General features: G+C 29.6%; 1 protein-coding gene across 2 annotated transcripts in view; it reads right to left on the reverse strand.

Annotated features, from left to right (window-relative positions):
* The window catches only part of LOC126884758 (1-phosphatidylinositol 4,5-bisphosphate phosphodiesterase epsilon-1-like), an 890827-nt gene that overhangs the window by 591424 nt on the left and 287111 nt on the right, over nucleotides 1-12292 (reverse strand). Inside the window, exon 4 of one of the 2 annotated variants that reach the window (XM_050650976.1) lies at nucleotides 9587-9616. The exons of the other annotated variant lie outside the window; for it this stretch is intronic. The gene's annotated coding sequence lies outside the window, so the exon portion shown is untranslated. The remainder of the gene's footprint in view (nucleotides 1-9586; nucleotides 9617-12292) is intronic. 2 annotated transcript variants of the gene reach the window in all.

A 12292-nucleotide genomic window follows, 5' to 3' on the forward strand; every position in this document is an offset into this window, starting at 1 on the left:
TTTTGACCTGTAGAACACGAATTTTTTGGGTAACAGTCGATCCGGATTTCGATAAGATTGTTATAAACAAAGAACTTGAGGAATCACATAACAGCGATTTTTCGCAAAACAAAACATTGTTTTGTATTTTTTGGGTCATTCTAAGCAAAAAATGTTTTTACAAGTTTTTTCGTAGGATGCATAGTTTTCGACATAAACGCGGTTGAACTTTCAAAAAATCGAAAAATTGCAATTTTTAAACCCGAATAACTTTTGATTGAAAAATAAAATAGCAATTCTGCTTACCGCATTTGAAAATTCAAGTCAAATTATATCGGTTTTGATTACTTTCATTGCTAAAAATTAATGTTTTTATTGTTAAACAAGGCTATAAACACATAGTGATTGACTGATGTTTTCAATGCATTTCCCATTTGAAATCGAACGGGTAGGCGGGCATACAGACAATTTCTACGTAGATTAGGTACATTAAAACGCATGCATTGGGCACGGTAAACACTATGTGTTTATGGCTTTGTTTAACAAATAAAAGCTTAATTTTTAGCAATGCAAATAATCAAAACCGATAGAATTTGACTTGAACTTTCAAATGCAGTAAGCAGAATTACTATTTTATTTTTTAATCAAAAGTTATTCGGGCTCAAAAATTGCACTATTTCGATTTTTTGAAAGTTCAACCACGTTTATCTGTAAAACTATGCATCCTACGAAAAAACTTGTAGAATCATTTTTTGCTGAGAATCACCCAAAAAATTCAAAAAAATGTTTTGTTTTGCGAAAAAGCGCTGTTATGTAATTCCTCAAGTTCTTTGTTTATAACAAACTTATCGACATCCGGATCAACTGTTACCCAAAAAATTCGTGTACTACGGGTCAAAATACATAAAAAAAACTTGGGTAAGTCCATCTGAATTAAGGAGGCCGTTTTACGTCTCTTGGCGACAGGACTAATACATGTTTACATATTGCACACATTTCATGCTTATTAATGGATTTATGCACAGAAAATGTAATTTGGTTTTTTAATAAAATAAGTTACACTGCTGTATCATTGACATATAAGGACCTAAAACCATATAAATATACTGTAAATGTAGGTGCATACACAGTATGTACTATTATTATGTAGGTCTATTTAGTAGGTACACTTATTTCTACCAGCCATCAATGATCGGGTATTAGAATATCCCGGTTATAGGAATATTTTTGCTTGACACGAAGGCTATTCCAATAAGCGGGTTCGACTGTATTTAAAATTTCAAATACCTGGATCCCGGTGTTAAAACCGGTATTATTAATAAAAAATATACACGTTATATTTTTATACCTACCATCCTCAGTTGTTATATCGACTTGTTATTAAATAATTATGAAACCTATTAAATTTTGTATTGGAATGAGTAGATGTTGTTTATAACATTACATAGAGAGTAGGAATAGATAGACACAAAAATGTGCAAATAGAAAAACTATATATTTGATTCTAGGATAAATTTTGCATATAATAGGATAGTACTTTTACTTATGAAATTTGCTATTTGTAAATTAATTTAACTGTAAAATATATTAATACAAAGATTAACTTACTGTGACAAATATTTTATATAGATTACTCTGTATTTATACCGCTATATATTTTCAATTATTATTAATAATTCAGAAAATAAGTGAGCCTAATTTATACACCACAATACACAAAAAAATGAAAAATAGATCTGAAAATGTATAAACAATTCTGATTAATAAATCTTATGGCTTATTTATAAAATAAAGTAATCTAATTTTATATATTTAAGAATTTTTATATAACTCATTTTATGTATTTGTATAGACGAGATACGAGATTTAATAGTTTGGTTGTAGAAGTTGATATAACCCTTCGCCTTAAATTAACGACATTCACGATTTTAGAAAGACCCTATACTTGACTTGTATGTGTAATAAACGTGTTTAATAAATATTTTTTACAATGATATTGGTTGTTTATCTTTAAAAATAATTTCTTGTAATAGCAAAAAATATCTTAGAAGAAAATTTATTGTGCATCAATTCACTTTGTATAAATTAAGCTAATACCGAAATACCGGTATTTTTATTATAAATACCGGTATCGAATACCGGACAAAAATCATCTGGGATCTTGGTATTTGGGATCCCGGAATTCCGGTGTTGTAAGCCCCAATTATCATGTAGCCCTAATTATAATTTTTAGCTTGTACTTTTATTGTAAGTTTGTCCATAACATTTCTGTTTTTATGATTTCATAATTTCAAAATAAATATATTAAATATAATTGGCGCAGTCTGTAGGATATTGTTTCCCTTATACCATAGCCATTTTTTGCCACTGTGAATATTTCAGGTACATAAACTTTTATTAAATATGTTTCAACTATGATTATTTCTCCATTAGGAATAATAAAAATTTAATATCCACATGTTTCGCATTGGGTCTCTTTTCCTTTTTTATGTATTGGTACAATTAAATCAGTTTTCCATTCCACGAGCGATTATTTTATTTTTCCAAGCTTTTTTGTAAATTGTTCATACGCATTTCTTTCCCTTTTGTCCTAGATACTTTATCATTTCTCCACATGCTTTTCCTTTTCCTGCTCTGATTCCATTTACTACTCCCTCAATTTATTTCTCGTTATCCCAGATAAGATTTTTAGGTAAGCTTTCCACTACTTCGTCCTCCTTTTCCTCAGCATCTTTGTGTTTTCTGCCAGATGACCACCAAATTCTTTATCAATCTATGGCTATCTGAAGTCTATGTAAAAAATGGATAAAGTTAGTTACCTTAAATAGTTATTAAATAATTTACTAATGTTAACCACTTCAATTGTAAGGAAAATCTCATTCAAATTTAGAACCAACCTTGTCAGTTGAATGTTAACAAAAATCCTCACCGTACGCTTTGAACCAGTTTTATACACTTGATATATTCGATATATTCGATACCTTCCAATATATCGTATATATAGCACAACATCGAACTAATACGCTTCTATATTCATATTTTATATTGAAAAAAGTTGTAACGTCGCCAAAAGGCGACACCCTTTACAAACTTCCATGCACAATTTAATCCATCACACTTTTTAAAGCTTGTATTTCCTGTACGAGCACCTGCAACGGATATTATGGGTGGAATATTAAATATGTCAAAGATATAATGCGAGATTGATGGATCTGATTCTCTAAGCGATAAAAAATATTTTTCCACAATATCAACAAAAAGAAAGAAAAAGTGTTTTATGGTGAGATTAAATAAAGCTAACAGAGGTTTTTGCTTTTTATTGGGTTAAATATTGTGTTTATATGGCATTGACCACAGTCGATTGTAATGACAAATACATTTTTACCGAAAAAATTTGACGTTTCGATTTCCCTTATGGAAATCATTTTAAAAAAGACTTGGTAGTCAACGTTGACCTAAGATGGTTGATCCAGTTTCTTGATAGAGTTTTACCATGTTCCCGGAGGTTATATCTCTTATCATCGGCGTTTAGCCTGATCAATATTACTTCAACATAATGTAGATTGAATTATAATTTCAAGCATTGTTTGGTTCTGGGGCTATTTAGCAAGTATTTGAATTCACTGATGATGGACTGATAGGTCCGAAAATATTCTTAACTGGACATATTCTATTCGATCCATTGGGATTTTTTTAAATCTTTAATAAATATACCTATTACATAGAAGTGGTTTTTACTTCATGTTACGAGTTTTTTAACTATATGGTATACAGCCAACCTAGGGAACTACCCCTTTTTAGTTTAAAAAAGATTATTATTAAATAAATTGTGTTAAAATATAATGTATAACCGCTAAGGCGTTAAGGAGGTTGTCTTTTTTGAAATTAAGGTTGACATAACCCAGCTAGATCAACCGTCAACCGTATGGGGGTCTTCTTCATGACCCACAACTCCGCGACATGATGATCGCAAACATTCGCCAAAGATTATTGAAACAAAAAGACTGTTTATCAGAGATAAATACTGATATTATAAATGAGCCATAAGCGTGATCACATACGTAAATCGTATGGTATAGATATCGCTATGACTTTTGCCAGGAAGAGTATCAGTAGGGAAAAAAGGATGCGTATAATATGGTCAGTATGATTTAGTTTTCTCTGAGTTATAAATAAATTGTATGTTATAGAAATATCACGTAAGGCTTTTATGACCTGGAAATCAGTTCTATGTAACAGAAACCTGTCGATGAATATACTCAAGAAGGTCCTGAAATGTTATGTGTGGTCTATCCAATTGCATGGTTGTGAGACATGGACGTTCTTCAAATGATGAATTCAGAACGTCTGCTCATAAGCATCATAAACAGGAGAAAAACAGAATACTTCGGCTATATAATTCGAGGACCTAAATACCATCTGCTTCGCATTATAATACAAGAAAAAGTGAAGGGGAAAGAGATGGATTCGTCGAAAGAAACTTGGCTGTGTAATATTAGACAATGGTGTGGCTCCACAATAGAAGAATTATTTCTTGCAGCAGCCGATAGAGAAAAGTTTCAGAAAATTGTACACATGATGATACAGACACAGCACCAAAAGAAGAAGAAGACGTGATTGCGGTTACTTTTGGCCAGTTACATTAATTTGTTTGTTGTTTGTTTATTTGCTAGACTATAGTAATATTTGTAGACAGTTGATTGTCTAAAAGGCTATGACTCATCCATGCGCAGAGTACAAATTTAGGTTTCGACTGTACAAATTTTAATAATTTTGGAGGAGCCGACGCGTAGATATTTTCAAGGTCATATCGTTTTAGAAATTCCACTACCTATAAATGGATTTAGCGTCCGCAGTCATAGGTACTCACATAAATCCAAATAAACAACAATATGTTCCCTTTTATTTGCTTGATTTGTTGATTTTACTATTTAATGAAATAAGAATCAATGTGGTCAGCGATGTTTGAATTTCAATGACAAAACTCGACATTTGCGTAAATTGGTTCGTTTAGTTTAAAATACCTTTGAATTAAATAACTGAAATTGTGAAATTCCAAATACATTACCACTCTGAAATAAATAGAATAATAATATGAACGTAAATTTTCGTTTATGACTATTCAAATAACTCTAATGATGCTATTTGTTATTTACCCTACAGCCAGTTGATCGGGATGATTGCAAATGGGTGAAAAATAAATAATGTTTTGATATATTGTATTTTACTGTTTATATATTAATTTCATATTAATTAAGAACTTAAGGAACGGAGGGGTAAAAACAAATACAATTGCAAATATCTGCAGTAAAATAAAGACCATTGTTAGAAAAATTACTTACATACTATTAATTTGTGATGTGGTTCTATAGACAGATTTTGAAAATACCATGGATCCAACGAGTTACTAATGCTGTGTTAAAAAGGCTACAAAAGGATTGCAACGTTATTAAAAACATCAAAAAAGCTTATTTAGGCCACATTACCAGAGGTGCGAAATATAAAATTCTAACGCTCATAATGCAAGGTAAATTTAAGGGTAAAAGATCCAAAGGAAAACAAAAAATTTCCTGGCTTATAAACCTAATAGAATGGTATAGATGTTATAGCAGTCCCACGAATGTGCGACATTTATATGTAGCACGCCTATGGATAACAAAGGCAAAACAAATAATATGTAAAATGACAAATTTAACAAAATATAAAAATATACTTGGTGGTGCTACTTAACTTTTTGATGTACCTCGGTAGCTCTAAGTCTTCAGAGATCTAGGGGTGTGAATTGTTAATAAATGTTAAATAAAATTGAAACTTAATTGCTCAGGGAGCGCCATAATTAAAAAAAGAATGCGTGTGTACTTTGTACGCACGTAAGAAGTTATATTTCTATTACATGTTATGTGATTTTAACGAAATTGATATAATGTACTTTAAACAGTTTATTTATATTTTATTTAAATATTAAACTAATTTTAATACTTACTACTTTCCAAAAATTTTTATTAAGACAATACCAAAAATTTAAAAAAATAAAACGCACACAAACACATCGAAAAATGCCACAAAGAAAAAATGATTTCTGAACGATAATAGTTGTTGACAAAAATTTTAAATACGCATTTTCTGAAAAAAAATTATATAATAAATATAATTACAATCATAAAATGCATAAAAAAATAAAAAATAAAAACTTGCATCGGGATTCGAACCCGCGAATTTGGGGACGCTTTGATTCGTAATCGAATCCTAGACTCACTCATCCAATTACTCATTATTTGTCATGTGGAAAAATAGGTCAACTGAACGTTTTACTGTTTGACAGTTATTCTGAATTTAAATCAAATTATGTAGTTTGATTTTTGTGGAAGAAAATATTAAAATATAACAAAACAGTAAGAAAACAATATATTAGATGAAGATTGGTAGAACTTTTGTTGGTAATCAAATTAAGCATGTAAATCAAAGCATTACATACCTACTAGATAAATAAATCTACGCCAAAAAATCATAATTTAAAAATAAAAATCGGACCTAATTTCGGATTTCTCTCTAAAATCCCCATTCTTGAGGAAATAAATTTATTCCCACCTAATCCAAATGTATAATTACAATATGATTATAATAAAAACTACTTAACAAATTAGAATGAGTCCTTGTCCAAAATAGTCCAAAAGTCCAAAAATGTATATGAAAACTATTTAAAAGGGTAGTATAACTATTAACTAACTTTTGTTTGTTGTTTCTTTTCACACAAATTTCAAAACGCAACAACCATAAATAATCAAACCACAGCTTTGCCACAGCCGACATATTGAATAATTTTTGACATGTCATTTGAACATCCAATCAGAACAAAGTTATAATGCGCATGCGCCGGGATCGTAGGTTTTAACTTATAAAAATTCACCCTTATATCGCGTGTAAAGAAGTGTAACTTCAAAAAGAAAAAATAATATATGCTTATTCATGAAAAAAAAAATATAAAACTAAGAATGCCGGTTACTTGAAATATTTGAACTTACCGTATGCTACGTTCATGGGTGATTACTTTATAAGGATAGAGATTGGTAAAGAAAATTTAATAACTAAACACAATTCTTACTTTATTGAAACATAAAAATTTAGCAAAGTTGTTAAAAAAGTCTTTAATCATTTTACCGATTGGTGAGAAAACGTAAGAGTTCAACAAATAAAAATAGCGAAAGTACCTTGTTGTGTTCTTTATCCGTGGGTGATCCATAGCCATCCATGCGGCAGTTAAAGTGTTAAACAGTGTCCTGATGTTACAGCACATTTGTTGTCACGGTACATAACGACACTCATTTTGACAGATAAAGTACAGCTATTCATAATTAATAGCTGTACTTTATCTGTCAAAATGAGTGTCGTTATGTGTCGTGACATCTTTTATTTTTTTAATTTTTGGTATTATTTTAATAAAAATTTTTGGAAAGTAGTAGAGAAACTGTTTAAAGTATATTGATTTCGTTGAAATCATATAATAGAAGTATAACTTCTTACGTGCGTACAAAGTACACACATTCTTTTTTTTTTTTCATAAGTTTAATCAATAATAATAGTACAGATACAAGTATTGCATACAATAAACGAACAATGGAATTTCATCTCTAATATAATAATTATATTATAACAATTATATCAATTAGAGATGAAATTCCATTGTTCGTTTATTGTATGCAATACTTGTATATGTACTATTATTATTGATTAAACTTATGAAAAAAAGAATGTGTGTACTTTGTACGCACGTAAGAAGTTATACTTCTATTATATGATTTCAAAGAAATCAATATACTTTGAACAGTTTCTCTACTACTTTCCAAAAATTTTTATTAAAACAATACCAAAAATTCAAAAAATAAAAGAATAAAACACACACAAACACATTGAAAAATGACACAAATGATTTCTGAACAATAATTGTTGCTAAAAATTTTAATTAAATACGTATTTTCTGAAAAAAATCATATAATAATGTACTTACAATCATAAAATATATAAAAAAAAATAAAAAAGTATCAACTTGCTTGGGGCTTGAACCCACTTCACGTCTACCGCGCCGTACGAGAGTTGAAGGGATTTCCCACTACACCACATTCGTGTATACGTCATGTGGGAATATACACAACCTAAACGTTTACAACATAAACTTTTTGACATTTTGTTTATTTATATGAATTAAATTATTAGTTTGATTTTTGTCGAATTAAAATACAGCAAAATATATAGTAAGAAAACGATATATTAGATGAAGATTTGTAGAAAGTTTGTTCGTAATCAGATTATGTAAATTAAAGCATTGCCTACTAATAGGTAACTACATTATTTTTATTTACATTTTCCAAATAGATAGGTATGAAGATAATTTTTTATTGAAATACAACTGAAACATTTATAATTACGTACCTGCGGCTTTTAAAAACTATTTAAAAAGTCACTATAATTATAAATTTGATTTTATTTCTGTCCTCACGACAATAAGAACTAATATATACAATATTTTTGTTTACCGATAACTTCCATATTGAACAATTATTGACAGATCATTTCAACACCCATTCAGAGCCCGTATAACGACAATACCATACTGTAGATGTGCGCATGCGCGCAGATCAAGATTGCGCAAGGCAAAGAGCCTGCTGACGGAAAGGCACCAGCTTCTTAATCTAGACTACCAGAACTGATCTCTCCTCTAGACTACTCCGAACTCTCTCACAACCCAAAACTCATTCCCTCTCCCCATTTTTCCATCCTACTCAACCAAGTCCAGTTTTACCAATCAAAAAATTAGTCAATTTCCACTCATCATTTCAAAACGAATAAAAAAGATTTAAGCAAATTTCAACCACGCCCTCAAAGGCAATTACTCTTTCGCTCGCAAATGAAAAATTTTCAAAAAACCAAATGAAATTCTGATAGCTATATATCAGCTCAATTATTGCTATATATCAGCAAAAAAAGTTATATTTTTCGTTGGTTTTGAGTTCCCATTCTGATAACCGTTTTCAAAAAAGATTATTTAAAAAATAGGGAGGTCCTTTTAACCTATTGATATTTATTAATTGGCGCAATATTATACTAGTTTGACAAGTGTCTTACTTTGCCTTGCACTTGCAGGAAAACAACCATGTTTTGAGTTAGCCAATCTGATCCTGGTATTTTGACCCTTTTGGTTGATATCAAACTCTGATTTTTGCCCTTGTGTGTCTGCCCTTTTATTTATTCAATAATATTGGTATATTCTTGTTACTGACTTCTTCTCTTAGTATTAGTAACCAGAGCCTACTAAATTGTTTTAATGAGTTGGGGACACATTTTTTCGTGAAGTAAGATGAGGATGCTTCGTTGTTTTTCCTCTTTTTGATTTCTTTTTCTTTAATGACTAATGATGCACCTTGCCATTTTTTCCAGCCACGATTGCATATCTGTGGTCTATCAATATAAAGTATTGCTATTTGATATTTCTTTGCGAACTATCCAATAATTTTTATTATTTCCTTTATTTTTCTTTAATTAACTGATATAATCACGATTCCTCTAATTTAACTGTTATTATTATTTTTTAAAATATAACGACAGTACTTACCAAATCACTTAATGATATCAATCATTAAATCTGAAACAAAAACGAATCTATTAATATTAAAAACTTACAAAAAACAAAACACTGAAATATTGATAACAGCAGCACATAAATTATTAAAAAGTGTTGAAACGATTTCGCGATAGCTGTCACAGAGATATCTGGGGGACGTATATATTCCAGTTCTACAAAAATTGTGGTATGTTCCTCTAGTGCTGAAAACAATTGCCAATAAATAACGTCAAAGAGTATGCTATAACGTTATTCCTGGCCCGGCGTTCTAAAATTGCTCTAGTAAAGTGATATATGATCAAATTAGTCACTTCAAGTACACTGCAAAAATATCTGTTTGGATACGAGTGATGTCCTCAAGGGTTGGAGACATGAATTTTGTTTTTGAAAATTATTATTTTTGTTTTTAAATTTTACCAACGATATATCGTTAGTTTTCTAAACAAAAAAAAACAAAAGTTTATTTTTAATACTCTCTATGTCGATTGTTTCCTTTTTTTATTAAACGCTTTTCTTTACTTCAATAGTTTGCATCAAATTTTTAGACGTTAATTTGACTGACTTTTCTTCAATGCAAATGAATGAAAATTTGCAGACCTATGCATTCGCGGGAACAATATACGAATAGTCAATAAAACTTTTTTTTAATGTTTATTAATAGTTTAAGTAAAAGAAAAACGTTTTTAATGGATAATACTTAAATTCTCTTGTTTTTTTACAATGTAGAAACTTGAAACTTTTACGGATTGTAGCTAATGATTTAAACTATACATAATTTCACTTTTTACGTTAATTGTTTACGTTATGCTTCATAAATAAACAATAAAGTTTAAAATTTTGAACGCTCATATATTTGTTTATACAGGGTGTTAGTAAATAAGTATGAAAAATTTTAATGGCTAATTCTACATGCAAAATTAATGCCGGTTTGCTTTATAAACATATGTCCGCAAATGCTTAGTTTCCGAGATACGGGGTGTTGAAATTTTTATTTCAAACTGCCAATTTATTTATTGCTCTAAGACCAGTTGAGCTATGAAAATGAAATTTGGTGAGTTTTAGGAGGTAGTTATTACGCATTTTTTGACATACAATTAAGTATTTTGTATTCATCATTGGCGCGCCTACGGGTAATGGTCTGAATTTTTTTAAAGAAAAAAATAGTACGCCACTGAGATATTTTGAATTAAAAATTATTTTTAAATTTCACGTCTAATTTATGATTAAAACCTTTCTTGCCTTTTTTGCATATGGTGCACAGTTTTTATGCAGAAAAATAAAACACCTTGATGCGTATTTTTCATTTTTTGAATACATTATCAAGAAATATCCAATAATAATACTAAACTGGAACAGTAACAGAAAATATTACTAATAAGATTTTAACTAGGTGCAGAGCTACAACAAATGTTAAAAAGACCTCCTTTAGAGGTTATAGAAGAATTTTATATTCATCATTGGCGCGCATACGGGTAATGGTCTAAATTTTTTTAAGAGAAAAATAGTACGCCACTGAGATATGTCAAATTAAAAATTATTTTTGAATTGCTGGTTCAATTTACGACAAAAAATCTTTCTTGCCTTTTTTTCATATTCGGCGCCGTTTTTATGTAAAAAAATAAAACATCTTAACGTTTACAAAGTATTTGAACTAAGTTTCTATGCATATGGAAACTATCTCAAATACTTTGTAAGTGTTAAGATGTTTTATTTTTTTGTATAAAAACTGCGCATCATATGAAAAAAAGGTAAGAAAGATTTTTTGTCGTAAATTGAACGAGGAATTCAAAAATGATTTTTAGTTTGACATATCTCAGTAGCGTACTATTTTTTTCTTCAAAAAATTCAGACCATTACCCGTACGCGCGCCAATGATGAATATAAAATTCTTCTGTTACCTGTAAAGGAGATCATTTTAAACATTTTTTGCAGCTTTGCACCTAGTTGAAATATTATTAGTATATTTTCTGTTATTGTTGTAGTTTAGTATTATTATATTGGATAGTTATCTTGATGATGTATTAAGAAATGAAAAATACGCGCCAAGAGGTTATATTTTTCTGCATAGAAACGGTGCATTATATGAAAAAAGGCAAGAAAAGTTTTTTATGAAAAATTAAACGTGGAATTTAAAAATAATTTTTAATTTGAAATATCCCAGTGGCGTACTATTTTTTTCTTTAAAAAAATTCAGACTATTACCCGTATGCGCGCCAATGATGAATACAAAATTCTTAATTATATTTCAAAAAATGCGCAATAGCTACCTCCTAAAACACGCCAAATTGTATTTTCATACCTCAACTGGTTTTAGAGCAATAAATAGATTGGCAGTTTGAAATAAAACTTTCAACACCCCGTATCTCGCAAACGAAGCATTTGCTGACATATGTTTATAGAACAAACCGGTATTATTTTTTCATGTAGAATTAGCCCTTAAAATTTTTCATACTTATTTACTAACACCCTGTATATTTTGCATTTATTCGTGTCAAATTTCAATACGATACGAAACAAAACTTCAACCAAATTCAAAAAATTCGTGTTTTTATCGTAGTCTTAGAAAAACCACCGCTAGAGACGTTTTGTGCTACAATTAACATTAGAATTCGTTTTGTCGTATTAATTAATTAAACGCTTTTCTTTAGTTCAATCTTTTGGGTCAAATCTTTGGACTTTAATTTGACTGCTTTTTCT

Source organism: Diabrotica virgifera, chromosome 5 (genome assembly GCF_917563875.1).
Source record: "Diabrotica virgifera virgifera chromosome 5, PGI_DIABVI_V3a".
Classification (NCBI taxonomy): domain Eukaryota; kingdom Metazoa; phylum Arthropoda; class Insecta; order Coleoptera; family Chrysomelidae; genus Diabrotica; species Diabrotica virgifera.